The sequence below is a fragment of the Lactuca saligna genome, chromosome 3 (genome assembly GCF_052625555.1).
Source record: "Lactuca saligna cultivar CGN05327 chromosome 3, ASM5262555v1, whole genome shotgun sequence".
NCBI lineage: Eukaryota > Viridiplantae > Streptophyta > Magnoliopsida > Asterales > Asteraceae > Lactuca > Lactuca saligna.
Window position 1 is genome coordinate 51,048,159 of NC_136419.1, and position 12,331 is coordinate 51,060,489.

At 34.7% G+C, this 12,331-nt stretch overlaps 2 pseudogenes; both read right to left on the bottom strand.

Annotated features, from left to right (window-relative positions):
• Window positions 1-2,792: 2,792 nt before the first annotated feature.
• Window positions 2,793-3,400, bottom strand: LOC145035507 (kirola pseudogene; annotated as a pseudogene).
• Window positions 3,401-11,421: 8,021 nt separating this feature from the next.
• Window positions 11,422-12,029, bottom strand: LOC145035508 (kirola pseudogene; annotated as a pseudogene).
• Window positions 12,030-12,331: the final 302 nt, after the last annotated feature.

The window sequence follows — 12,331 nt, forward strand, 5'->3', positions numbered from 1 at the left end:
TTTAATGTTTATAACGCATCCCCAAACTTACGAAACCGAAATAAAAGTTGCAATTAAATTAATTTAACTCGAAGGTTAACGGGACAATATGAGTACGAACGGTTTTATTTAACAGGAACGGTTTTTGTGACGGAATAAATTTACAGGTTGTCACATTCATGGTCTGTAGGTCTTTCCACGGGCCTTTGCTTGGATGGAATGGAATGCACAAAGTAATGGAATGAACAAGGTAATGGAATGAATCATTACATCAACCCCTTTTATAATTCCATCATTCCAAACACTACTTAAGAGAAAATGAATTAAGTAAATCCAAATACAGTTTTACTTGGGACTTCTTACTTACATTATTCCCCTGATCCCTTCCTGTATGATTTAAATAATCATTAAAAAAGATAAAATAATTTAAAGATATAGTTACATTATTGAAGAGCAGTCAAACCATGGTCAACACATACAGAATTCACTATGGAATTTTAGCACCACAAGACAAAGCCCGCAAAATATATATTAAAGTTTTTAATCTTTCAAATCATATCTTTTTTTATTTACTGACGAAATCTATAAATTTAAAGAAAAAGTTTAATTATCTGTGCGATATTTTCTGGAATGGGACATGGACCAAATAATCGAGTTTTCAACAACTTTTGAAGGGATTTAAAATGTAATTCCTTTTTCAGCTAACATTGTAAGTATTTATCCTAAACTAAGAGCTAAAGTACTTACTCACTCACATGTTAGAAAAGATAAAGAAATAGGAATGGAATTGAATTCCTTCAAAACATGAAAGGAAAGGTGAATTCCATGAATGATGGAAATGGAATTCGAAAGATTTCAACTGAACTTCAATCTTTACCTCCAATTGAGCCTTGTTATATCATAATGGAAAGATGAATTGTTGAGCAAACTTTCCTTTTTCATAACTTTGAATTTCTTTTTGCATCGTCTTCATCTCTACAACTTGTGCCTTGAGAGCTATTTTTTGTAACTTCTCTTCCTTAAATATAAGATGTATTATTTATCAGTATGTTAATACACATAGCACATTATTAAATACAATTTCATATTTTTTAAGATAAATAAAAGTCTAAATGTAACACCCCGACTCTCAGATAAAACTTAACAGCCTTATTTTCATTTTGAAAGGTCTACTTGACGAATTGGATGCCCTGACTCGTTGAGTAGGAACGAACTTGGTTGCGTGTCTTAAGTGACCAACTCGACGAGTTGGAGGACACAACTCGACGAGTTGGAGCAGGAGGATGAAACCCTAATTTTTAGGGTTTTCATCCTATTTAAAGGACCTTATGTCCCTTCCTCCAGTCCTTCACCGCCTCCTTGATGGCTGAGAGAAACCATAACAAGTCTGGATCTTGTTCTTGAGTGTAGTGAGGGTAACAGTGCTTTGTTGGTGCATTCTTTGAAGAGATTTGAGGAGCCAGTGGATCGAGACGAAGAGAAGCATGTGGATCTAGTATCTACTTCATCTTGGCTTCATTTTGAAGGTAAAAATTCGTTACCTTAACTTATTTCTAGCTAGATCTCTCCATGATTGAGATTAGGGTGATTTTAGCATGTTGGTGATTCATTTCGGGTATTAGGCATGATCTGAAGTTATAACTTCAGATCTAGGCTGATCTTGGTCCTTATAGTGATAAAGATTTAGCCTTTAGCAAGATAATGCTTTTTCTTCACCTAGAACCTCTTCTTTAGCTTGATTTTGGCCTTTAGCAAGATAAAATCCATTTTTGTACTAGTCGTGGTTACTGCTGAAGTATTGGACGACCAAGCGATACATCGAGGATGCTCAATTGAACTCTTGTAGTGACACGACTACAATTGATGTGTCGCTATTGTTGCCCGATAGCAAGGATGGGCAGATAAAATACATATGGCACAGTTATCCAAACATAGGCAACCATTAGAACCTGGGGAGATGATCCAACAATTTGCGAAGGGTGCATGATTATTGTTGGATATGAAAGATCGAAGATTACCAAAGTAACTCCCACTACAATTTCTTGAGGACCGGTTGTTGTTCCTCCACGTCTAGAGTTATCAGAACGGAGGTTTTGAGAACGAATGATCACTAGAAGGCATGACATTCTTTGTTCCTCCAATAGTAGCAAAGATCGGCTTGTAACAAAGTCGAGAGAGGTGTATGGTGTCAAATGAATGTGATTATGTTATGGAATATTCTAGAGAGCCCATTGATTAGGTATGTGACTAGAGTTCATCCGGAAACAATCTTTCACAATATTTTTGTTAGTATATTTATTAAAATAATGATCATTCTCCAAGAACCATGGAGTGAAGTTCATTATCCAAGTCGATGAAAAGAGATCGAGTGATTATTCCATTCAACATCGTTGGTGCAGGCAGTGTTGGATCTATCGTTAAGGTGATCAATAATGTTGCTTCTAGTGCAATGGGCTTCAACCATTTACTTGCCATCAAAGATGATGTTCTTAACGTACTTTATTGGAGTAATTTGCATTTACATTTTTTGCTGATCTCTTTTAACATTCAGAACATTATCAAAACACAGTGACCTAAATATTTAAAAAGCAATTTATTTTTTAGAATTAAGAAATTTTTTCTAATTTTTTCACCTATATAGTAGTTTGTCACAGAATTAAAATTTAGTATATCAAACTACGTTTATTATGACAATACCATTTATTACATATATCAGGCGCATAAAACATAAGATAACAACGTAGTGCAACATCCGATACAAAGAAAATCCTTTATTGTCGCCTGTATTGATATGGCATTAGATTTTGATTTATTTAATTCGGGAGTTGGCAAGCCTCTATGTCTCTGGTAACCTTCTCGTAGAATTCCATCAGCGTATCGGGATCAGGAACATTTGGGTTCAACTTCTCATACTCAACAGTCCATGTGACAATGTTGTCTGAACCATCTTTGTCTACTTGAATATGTATAACAAAGGTCTTATATAAATCCATGAGATCACCTTCAACAACCTTAAATGTGACCAACTTTTTTCCCTCGTTGAAATCCGTGGTTATTGTTTTTCCAACACGGTCTTTTCCATCTACAATGCCGTCATATCATCAAAAACATTGAGTCGAAGTGCATTTACGTGGACAAAGAAATACATTTATATGGTTCCACTCTATACTACATCGAATTTCTAGTAATTAAACAGACCATTATAAAAATATAATAGGGTACACATGTGTGGCTTACCATGAAAATAGTTCCAGACGAGACAACAGCCCAGGTTTCCAACTTCACCTTCATGGACTTGGCAGTTTTGGATGTAAGTCGGTGTCAAGGTGGGAACTTGGTTGGGGTTTGCCTTCCATAACTGGTGAAAAGCATCACAATCTGACTTAATCTTAACCTGATTTGTTTTAGTACTAAGTGCCATATCTCTCTCTAGGTTAGTGCTTGAATGAGAATTACTTGCTCCTGTCATCACAATTTATAGATCGATCAATAATATCCTCCATTCCCCACCACCTAATAATTTAATCACCTTACTATTCATAATGCTAAAAAATAGTATGTACTCATAAGATTTAAAAAGAACTATTTGATCATGTGATTCATGTTTAATTAGATGTGCATATCTTATAGTAGTCACGATTTTATTAAAGTTAACCAAGAAAAAAGTACCTGCTATTTTGCGTATTTATTTTATCATCCAAATTACTCGGAATCGCTTATTAATTGATGGATTATTATTTACTCCTTTACGGTATTAAAAACATCTGTTATTTTTATATATTAAAAATATGCAAGGGGGCTGAAAGTGTGCAAGGTGTGCAAGACGCAACAAAATTATATACTGTATTATAATTTTATGTCCACCATTGTTGTCGTATTTAGTATATGAGTTGGGTGATAGACCCACCTTGTGTACCTTGTGTTCCTTCGTATTGTTTACCGGGTATCGATTCTTGCTTCCCCATCATCTGCTCTATTTTTTTACAAATGAGTTTAACTTCATAACTCTTTGTTAAATTTCATTACACCTAATTCATGAGACATCACTTTTTTTTTCTAACGCAATTCTTGAGTCCATTAAGTGGATTTATAAAATTACGTCTTTTTTCCTTTAGCTAGGAAAAAAAAAAAAACAACAACGACAACAACCACCACCAACACAAAATTACATTTTCTCCCTTGGTTAGCAAGTTACGAATTTCTTTCTTTTTTCTAACCCGATTCCTATTTTTTCTACGAGTTTCAACGTTTCATTTTTAAATTTCAAGTTTACTTCAGAAACAGAAATGCTCAAGTAGTCAAGTGTCATGCAAGCTTGTTGGACGTGGATTCCACATTTCAGTCTTCTAAAAACATTAGGAGAACCTTGTGGTTTATGTAATTATAGAAGATAATATATTGTATTATGGTTATTTTGTTTTGATTGTTTTTATAGTATTTATCGACTTATTTGTAGTATCACAGAAATTTGATTTGGTATAAATAAAAAGTTATATTTAAGGACTCTTTTTTTTATAGGCCCTCAATATCAATGGGAAACCCTAAATAAATATTAAACATTTGAAAATAACTTGACCGATCACAAGAAAAAAGTGAAATTCATGTAACCTATGGGAAGGGTTACAAATTTCCATCAAGAAAAAAACACTACTAGAAACATGAGTTTTAGAGACGGACGAATCTGTCGCAAATCCGTCGTTAAAGATCATTTGTGACGGATCAACCGCAGACTTACTCCATAGCCAATTAAATGCTGGCTAATGACTTAGCGAATGATTTAGCGTCGGATTAGTTTTCTCTTGCGACGACCTTAGCGACAGAATATCCATCGCATAATGGCACTTAATACTACAATTTAGGACATTGGCAACAAAACCTAACAACAATATTCTGTCACTAATCCCTCGCAAACCTCTATATCAGTTTTTTTCAATGCATCGCTAATCCCTTGCAAATTTAGACGTGATTTTTTTTTCTTCCCGTCGCAGATCTATCGCAAATTTAAGATGTGGAATTTTTTCCATAGCTATTCCCTTGTAAATACATAATATCATATTTTTGTTTGTTATGAATCTAAAACAAAATAATACCAAAAAATCAAATAATTATGTAATCAAAAACAAATATTAACATTAAAATACCAAAAACATCCAATAAATATACATTCCCAAACCAAACTTCAACATTAAAATACCTAAAGAATCTAACCATCAAACTTTACCAAAACATCCATAAACATCAGGTATCAAAGTTCAGCATCGATTGATATTTGATTTAAAAGTATGATGTACCATAATTTTAAATTCTAAATTTCCTCTCATATTTTGCATTTTCGCACACATGTTCTCTGTTGCTTTGATTAACGTCCAAAAGAATGGTCAGAATGAAATTGGATTCCGATTCTCGTTCAATCCCATGGAATTAAGAGAACCAGTTTCCATTTAGTTTTTCCAGTAATGGAAAGACAATGGGTTGCATGATGTCTTCATGCTTTTTGCTAGATTTAATGTCTTTGTTGGAAGCAATGCTTTTTTGTTGATGAAAAAAAAAGATTAGTTTCTACTCATTTGAAACCAAATGTGGGACCATAATGGAATTGAATTCCGATTCCAACCAAAAAGTAAATGATAATACAGAAAATACCGTGTTTGCAAATTGCTTGTTAGAAATTGTTATCTCTCGAGGACCATCATCCACACCAAAATTAACATTAGATATAGCATTTTTTTAAAAACAATATGCAATATTTTGAATTAGGAAGGAAGTTAAAGACTAACCTTCATTGTCACACCCCGAAAACGGAAGGCGAAAACATTTCCGGGGCGGACTCTACGTTGAGTATCAAATCCAATTCACATAGTAAGCAAAGTAAACAACCATTACATTACATATTAGAATTTACATTTGTTCAAAAGTAAAGTTGTACAAGTATGATACATATGTGTGTGTGTGTGTGTATATATATATATATATATATATATATGAACAAAAGTAAGACGTATCTTCAACGCACTCCGTCTTCATCAAAAGGGTCGTCGGGTACCTGTTTAATGTGGACCTGAGAATACAAGCATTTTAAAAATTAGGATAAAGCTGGTGAGTTCATAAGCTGTTTTGTTTTCTGAAAATGTATGAGTTTCCTTTCGGTTTCTGAAAAAGTTACAAACCCAAGAAAATCCCATATTTTCTTATAAGTAAAGTTTAGTTACCCATTTGTTACCCAGTTTGATTAAGAACAGTTTGTTATTTGATTTTTACACACTATGATTTAAGAACAAGTTCAGTTATCCTAGGAAAAACCCTTATTTTCCTAAAATGTTTATGAAGTGTTATCGAATCTGAAAGTAACGTACAAGTATCTACCATACTTAAATTGTGTGTGTGAAGTTTCCGATAAGTTTGGTTACCTTTACATGTACATTAGTTTTAACACGTATATAAAACTAATAAGTAAGTATAAAGTTTTCATAATCTTGATTGCGAGTTCCATAACCATACTACAGACTAGATATGACTCGGAACGGGGCCTATATCTTTTATGACTTTTGTCACCCTTGAACCTTTCGGTTCGGCTGTAGCTAGCAGCCAGCTGCGGGATAGTCAGTCACGTATAGATCTATACACTCAAGTCACGCTCTCCCTTTCCGGAGATTCTGGTTACAGAGATAGTCCTCCGCTCTCGTATCTAGGGGAAGTGTTGCAAAGGACATGTCTCTAATCTTAAGAATCATGAATTTAAAACTAAAATTATTAATACGGAAATCCTTTTTTATTGGTTCTTTACTCTCGCATCTAGGGGGAGTATTAACTAGGACCTGACTAAGTTCCAATGATACCTGTCCTTCACTCTCGTACCTAGGGGTGTTTTATTAAGGACAATACAAAAATTTTATGATTTCAAATAGTAAATGTGTGAACAATCAATTGTAAAGTATAAAGTATAACACTATATAATAAGAATCGTAATCGGTTTGAAAAAATAACTCTGCAAGTCAAACAGTTTGTTAATATGTTTTCAATTCTTAAAAGTCAACCGATTATGAAACCATTCAAACGAAATAATTAATTTAAGTACAAGATATTCTTGTACTTTTGCTTGTATTCCCCCCCCCCCCTGAAAACATTGAAAAACATTGAAAAAGGGTAGGTGTATGAACTCACCGGACTAGAAAACGTGTCGGTTTGGATGCTATGTGTCGGTTCGGGGCTTGATAATGCGCGAGGTTCCTATGTAATATGAAATGATATACAATTGTATCTAATTAGACTTTTAACCACTAATTAGATATGAATATACACCTTGAGACGTGAAAACACTTCAATACGAGTGTTCGGAGTGACCTGGGTGACATCTATGGATGTGTAGGACCTAGATATGGAGTTTACTCTTCAAAAGTAAATTCTTTGAGGAGTTTACGATCCATTGACCATATCCCCACGAGTTTATGGCCGTAAACTCATGGGTGGTGTGTTCTTGGATGCCAAAATGTCTTACAATGCACACGGGAAAGTTCTAGGGTTGATTACATGGCTTAGAAAGTGATCGGGACTTGAAATGGCCTTGGGATTGGAGTTTACGGTCTATGAAGGTGTTCTTGAGGAGTTTACTACCTTAAACACATGAGTTTCCAACCATAGACTCATGTTTGTTCATAATTCATGGGTGTTGGTGTTTGTAGGTTAATCACATGTGATTCTAGTCCAACATACAAGCCATTCAAGGTATTAAGGACATTTTAACACCCATTTGAAGAGTTTATGGTCTAAGGAGACGAGTTTATGGTCTAAGAATGTTCTTGGACCGTAAACTCTAGTTTGTCCCATTTATGAATATTTTGGTGCATTACTTGAGGGGTTATAAGGTTCTATGCACTCATGGAAGGTCATTGGAGGTGTTTAGGGGAAAACTAACACCCTAAAAGGTGTTTAAGGTCTAAGAATGAGGGTTTACGGTCCAATCATGTTCTTGGACCGTAAACTCATGTTTGGTCCCTTCTTGTATGATTTGGTGCTTCAAATGATGGAGTAGAAGGTCCTAGACACGTTTGAAAGCTTTTGGTGGTGTTTAAGGGCATTTTTAACACCTTAAGAGGTGTTTATGGTTCATGCATGGGGGTTTATGGTCCAAGAAGGTTCTTGGGCCGTAAACTCATTTTCATACATCAAATGTCATGATTTTGGGGTCCTTAGTCCATGCATGCAAGTTTCTAAGTCGAATCTAAGCCGTAGAAGTGTTTTGGAGGGGTTTTGAGGCTTCAAAACCCTCATTACATGTGTTCATGGCCTAAGGAGGTTCCAAGACCATAAACACTTGTTTATGGTCCCATTCCTCATATAAATCACGAATTTGAAGGCCAAAGGTGTTAAACTAGGAGCTAGGATAGTTACCTTGATGATTTGAAGCTTGTTTTGGATGATTTTGGCTAAGTTTCGGATTTTAGAGAGAGAGAGAGTAGTGAGAGAAATTGTTTAGAGAGAGAGAAAAATCTTCAAAATGATGTCACTCAATCCCTTATATAGGGGTTGAGTTTGTGGCCCGATGGAATTCTACCGATACTGCCGTTAGACGGTGCTTTTGGTCATACCCGATAATTTGACATAATCACGACTTAGATGAAAATAATAATTTTCCAAACAATTATGGAAAATATTTTAATGTTTATAACGCATCCCCAAACTTACGAAACCGAAATAAAAGTTGCAATTAAATTAATTTAACTCGAAGGTTAACGGGACAATATGAGTACGAACGGTTTTATTTAACAGGAACGGTTTTTGTGACGGAATAAATTTACAGGTTGTCACATTCATGGTCTGTAGGTCTTTCCACGGGCCTTTGCTTGGATGGAATGGAATGCACAAAGTAATGGAATGAACAATGTAATGGAATGAATCATTACATCAACCCCTTTTATAATTCCATCATTCCAAACACTACTTAAGAGAAAATGAATTAAGTAAATCCAAATACAGTTTTACTTGGGACTTCTTACTTACATTATTCCCCTGATCCCTTCCTGTATGATTAAAATAATCATTAAAAAAGATAAAATAATTTAAAGATATAGTTACATTATTGAAGAGCAGTCAAACCATGGTCAACACATAGAGAATTCGCTATGGAATTTTAGCACCACAAGACAAAGCCCGCAAAATATATATTAAAGTTTTTAATCTTTCAAATCATATCTTTTTTATTTACTGACGAAATCTATAAATTTAAAGAAAAAGTTTAATTATCTGTGCGATATTTTCTGGAATGGGACATGGACCAAATAATCGAGTTTTCAACAACTTTTGAAGGGATTTGAAATGTAATTCCTTTTTCAGCTAACATTGTAAGTATTTATCCTAAACTAAGAGCTAAAGTACTTACTCACTCACATGTTAGAAAAGATAAAGAAATAGGAATGGAATTGAATTCCTTCAAAACATGAAAGGAAAGGTGAATTCCATGAATGATGGAAATGGAATTCGAAAGATTTCAACTGAACTTCAATCTTTACCTCCAATTGAGCCTTGTTATATCATAATGGAAAGATGAATTGTTGAGCAAACTTTCCTTTTTCATAACTTTGAATTTCTTTTTGCATCGTCTTCATCTCTACAACTTGTGCCTTGAGAGCTATTTTTTGTAACTTCTCTTCCTTAAATATAAGATGTATTATTTATCAGTATGTTAATACACATAGCACATTATTAAATACAATTTCATATTTTTTAAGATAAATAAAAGTCTAAATGTAACACCCCGACTCTCAGATAAAACTTAACAGCCTTATTTTCATTTTGAAAGGTCTACTTGACGAATTGGATGCCCTGACTCGTTGAGTAGGAACGAACTTGGTTGCGTGTCTTAAGTGACCAACTCGACGAGTTGGAGGACACAACTCGACGAGTTGGAGCAGGAGGATGAAACCCTAATTTTTAGGGTTTTCATCCTATTTAAAGGACCTTATGTCCCTTCCTCCAGTCCTTCACCGCCTCCTTGATGGCTGAGAGAAACCATAACAAGTCTGGATCTTGTTCTTGAGTGTAGTGAGGGTAACAGTGCTTTGTTGGTGCATTCTTTGAAGAGATTTGAGGAGCCAGTGGATCGAGACGAAGAGAAGCATGTGGATCTAGTATCTACTTCATCTTGGCTTCATTTTGAAGGTAAAAATTCGTTACCTTAACTTATTTCTAGCTAGATCTCTCCATGATTGAGATTAGGGTGATTTTAGCATGTTGGTGATTCATTTCGGGTATTAGGCATGATCTGAAGTTATAACTTCAGATCTAGGCTGATCTTGGTCCTTATAGTGATAAAGATTTAGCCTTTAGCAAGATAATGCTTTTTCTTCACCTAGAACCTCTTCTTTAGCTTGATTTTGGCCTTTAGCAAGATAAAATCCATTTTTGTACTAGTCGTGGTTACTGCTGAAGTATTGGACGACCAAGCGATACATCGAGGATGCTCAATTGAACTCTTGTAGTGACACGACTACAATTGATGTGTCGCTATTGTTGCCCGATAGCAAGGATGGGCAGATAAAATACATATGGCACAGTTATCCAAACATAGGCAACCATTAGAACCTGGGGAGATGATCCAACAATTTGCGAAGGGTGCATGATTATTGTTGGATATGAAAGATCGAAGATTACCAAAGTAACTCCCACTACAATTTCTTGAGGACCGGTTGTTGTTCCTCCACGTCTAGAGTTATCAGAACGGAGGTTTTGAGAACGAATGATCACTAGAAGGCATGACATTCTTTGTTCCTCCAATAGTAGCAAAGATCGGCTTGTAACAAAGTCGAGAGAGGTGTATGGTGTCAAATGAATGTGATTATGTTATGGAATATTCTAGAGAGCCCATTGATTAGGTATGTGACTAGAGTTCATCCGGAAACAATCTTTCACAATATTTTTGTTAGTATATTTATTAAAATAATGATCATTCTCCAAGAACCATGGAGTGAAGTTCATTATCCAAGTCGATGAAAAGAGATCGAGTGATTATTCCATTCAACATCGTTGGTGCAGGCAGTGTTGGATCTATCGTTAAGGTGATCAATAATGTTGCTTCTAGTGCAATGGGCTTCAACCATTTACTTGCCATCAAAGATGATGTTCTTAACGTACTTTATTGGAGTAATTTGCATTTACATTTTTTGCTGATCTCTTTTAACATTCAGAACATTATCAAAACACAGTGACCTAAATATTTAAAAAGCAATTTATTTTTTAGAATTAAGAAATTTTTTCTAATTTTTTCACCTATATAGTAGTTTGTCACAGAATTAAAATTTAGTATATCAAACTACGTTTATTATGACAATACCATTTATTACATATATCAGGCGCATAAAACATAAGATAACAACGTAGTGCAACATCCGATACAAAGAAAATCCTTTATTGTCGCCTGTATTGATATGGCATTAGATTTTGATTTATTTAATTCGGGAGTTGGCAAGCCTCTATGTCTCTGGTAACCTTCTCGTAGAATTCCATCAGCGTATCGGGATCAGGAACATTTGGGTTCAACTTCTCATACTCAACAGTCCATGTGACAATGTTGTCTGAACCATCTTTGTCTACTTGAATATGTATAACAAAGGTCTTATATAAATCCATGAGATCACCTTCAACAACCTTAAATGTGACCAACTTTTTTCCCTCGTTGAAATCCGTGGTTATTGTTTTTCCAACACGGTCTTTTCCATCTACAATGCCGTCATATCATCAAAAACATTGAGTCGAAGTGCATTTACGTGGACAAAGAAATACATTTATATGGTTCCACTCTATACTACATCGAATTTCTAGTAATTAAACAGACCATTATAAAAATATAATAGGGTACACATGTGTGGCTTACCATGAAAATAGTTCCAGACGAGACAACAGCCCAGGTTTCCAACTTCACCTTCATGGACTTGGCAGTTTTGGATGTAAGTCGGTGTCAAGGTGGGAACTTGGTTGGGGTTTGCCTTCCATAACTGGTGAAAAGCATCACAATCTGACTTAATCTTAACCTGATTTGTTTTAGTACTAAGTGCCATATCTCTCTCTAGGTTAGTGCTTGAATGAGAATTACTTGCTCCTGTCATCACAATTTATAGATCGATCAATAATATCCTCCATTCCCCACCACCTAATAATTTAATCACCTTACTATTCATAATGCTAAAAAATAGTATGTACTCATAAGATTTAAAAAGAACTATTTGATCATGTGATTCATGTTTAATTAGATGTGCATATCTTATAGTAGTCACGATTTTATTAAAGTTAACCAAGAAAAAAGTACCTGCTATTTTGCGTATTTATTTTATCATCCAAATTACTCGGAATCGCTTATTAA